Here is a 3439-nt window from a genome sequence, read left to right on the forward strand (position 1 = left end):
GAATCTAAATCGTAGGAGACAGACACACAACTTCACTCTTATATAAAGATGCTTTTTTTTCAGTCATAGAGTTAGATTTATGAAGGTCTTCAGTAGAAAATCCTTCGAATTCTGACTCGCTGCTTGATATAATGAAATTCGTATCCATTTTTTGTCAGAATTACAATTTTGAAAACACAATAGGAACAATTTCGGAAAAAAATCTCCCATAATTCACGGAATTAAAATTACACTTCGATTTTTGTACAAAACTGTATTTGAAGTGTTTACGAAGTATAATACGTGTTTTCACGAATGTACTAAAGAGATTTACTCTGATATTCTCATTTAAATATGAATAGGTAATTCGGGCGGTTTGGTAACGAAAGGGTTTATATAAGTGTCGTCTGTTTATACATAAACACTGTTTCATACTTTCAGTTTAGTCTTCCTCAAATCACTCTGTCGCTATTTACTCTCTTCCAAGAACATTTTCACTCACTCTTATCTGTTAGCTTGCCATACATTTTACTCATGTATCTATCAGCGTGATAGACAGAAACAAATATTACATCTAGTTTCACTTTATTCGTTGCCCACTGTGTGTGTGCGTTTGCGTGTGCTGTAAACCAGACTAAGAAAAGCATTTGACATACACACCAGAATGTGAGTTTTCTGTAAATTTTGCTTAATTGGAGTTTAAATTTTAAAAACTGGACCTGGCAAAACCCGATGCATTCTACTCTTAAAAATGCTAGGTAAATTGTAATTGAAGAAATCCTATATTGTAGATTTCTATAACTGACAAAGGGAGGCAGATAAAATCTGCCTTTTATAATAGATATATATATATATATATATATATATACATATACATATATACGACGGGCTTCTTTCAGTTTCCGTCTACCAAATCCACTCACAAGGCTTTGGTCGGCCCGAGGCTATGGTAGGAGACACTTGCCCAAGGTGCCACGCAGTGGGACTGAACCTGGAACCATGTGGTTGGTAAGCAAGCTATTTACCACACAGCCACTCCTGTGCCTATACTACTCATTTTTTTTTTGCCAGCTGAATGGACTAGAGCAACTTGAAATAAAGTGACTTGCTCAAAGAAACTTCTTAGTACACGCCGAAACTTCTTACCACACAGCCACGCCTGCACCATATAAGATATTTTCATTCCTTCACTTTGATTAACGATGTCCTCTACTGATATTTGATGGTTGTAATCTGTACAATTTCACTGCAGCTGTATTTGCCGCAGAAACCAACGTTTTTTCGTGCAAGAGATAGAGAGATAAACTGGCAGAAAAACAAACAGAAGGACGGCCAGGCAGACAGAAGGACGGCTAGGTAGACAGACAGACAGACAGACAGACAGACAGGTACATACATACATACATACATACATACATACATACATACATACATACATACATACATACATACATGCAGATAATGATAGAAATGTAGACAGAGAAATAGAGAGATATGTAGATGGATAGATAGAGAGAAATAAAGATAGAAGTAGAACGCCAGATTGAAAGACGAATATATATATAGTAGAAATATGTTACAAAAAGAAGATATAAAATACACGTGGAAATGTAAGGGTAAAATATGAAAAATCAACGAAGATGCACATTGCAAATAAAAAAAGGGCTATTTATGACAGGTAACGACAAATATATACATTTAGATTGACTTAGGTAGTAATAAGAGTCATAAAAGTCATTATTATGAGATGATTATAAGATGATAATAAAGTAAGAGAACAAAGCGAACCATGGTTTACGTAAAGCTATTCATCGCAGAGAGAGAGAGAGAGAGAGAGAGAGAGAGAAAGAGAGAGATAATTATATGTAAACGTAAGATCCAAGGATCCAGGTGTAGGAAGTTAGTAAGTCCGGATCAGTCTGGGGAAGATATAAACGAAAAATAACTTTTAGAAACAATTGTTGGTGGAGAGGATTGCAAATTTTAGCCATATGGAAGTTCGGTCAGCTGATTAAGTTGTTTTATAGTGCACGGTTAGTAACTGGGGTTGCTCTGCATGCGAATGAAAATCCAAATTGAGGGAATAGAGCAGGTGAAATCCAAGCTACGTATGTTTCGTAATTAGCAGGACCTCGGAAGTAATAACTATTCAACGAGGGGTACTTCACTAGCTACTCACCAGGCCGAATATACCTTGGTTAAATGAAGGTTACATTGTCGTCAAGGGATCCCAAGTGAACAGAAAGAAAGAAAGATATATATATATATATATATATAATATATATATATATATACGACGGGCTTCCATGCAGTTTTTGTCTGTCAAATTCACTCATAAGGCATTGGTCGGCATGAGACTATGGTACGAAAAACTTGCCCCAAAGTTCTGCGCATTGTGACTGAACACATATCCACGTAGTTGCAAGGTGGGCTTCTTAAATCGCAGGGCCAAATAATGGGAAAATGCTAAAAAGCAAAAATAAATAAATAAATAGTTTGCTTATCAAATTAGGGGCTAGGGCACGAGAGTATAAGAAACTGGCGTTTAATTATGTAGCAAGGCTTTTGTCTAGTTTGGAACTATCATCCTTAGATTACTAGTTAAGTACCACGGCCTAACAATATTTCCATAAAAGGCAAGAACTTCTACGAGAAATTAACTGTATTACCATAAAAAGCATGAGCGTCTAAGTAAACATGGTTCCATCAACCAGTATCAGTTGGTATGTAACATAATAAAACTGTGCCAAATTCCCAGCCAATAGTTTTGCAGAAGATTCTTGAAGCTTTTCTGAATGTTATAAAAACTTGGTATATTGAACTCCAAGCAGAACGACCTTTGATGCTACAAGAAACTCTATCACTCATTTCCATGATAGGTCTTCTAATTTTTCCTACTTGTTCTGCCTATGAACCATTATCGCATAATACAACCGTAAACTATTATCATACAGTTAACAAAATATTATTCCTACTCTCCACTGTGAAAACTTTAAATTATCACATACAAGATGTTTCTCAATTCAATTAATTCATTGTACTATAAGTGCGACCGTTTGAAGTAAAAATATGGAGACATTAATAATGTGAGCATTCTCATTTTAATATGTACGTGGTCGCAAAGCGAACTTCATTTTACTCTCCTTTTCTTCCTTTTTTTTTTTCTTTTTTCACTCGAGTACCGTGATACCCTTCAATTTTGGCGCTGATTATTTGTTTTATAATAAATTTCCTTCATTATAAATTAGTAAATACGACGGATCTTTTCGGTATGAACGGCAGTTTTTTCTAGCGGTGTCATATGAAATTGTCACCCAATAATTATGTCCCTAGAATCGATCTATTGCATTTCAATCTCTTTTAGGGTTAGGGGTGGGGAAAAGGTATCTTTTTTTCTTCACAAATGTAAATAAACCCAATCTGTTTCTTAAACGAGGGACATATTCATATGGCACAGAAT

Source organism: Octopus sinensis, linkage group LG6, assembly GCF_006345805.1.
Source record: "Octopus sinensis linkage group LG6, ASM634580v1, whole genome shotgun sequence".
NCBI classification, from domain to species: Eukaryota; Metazoa; Mollusca; class Cephalopoda; order Octopoda; family Octopodidae; genus Octopus; species Octopus sinensis.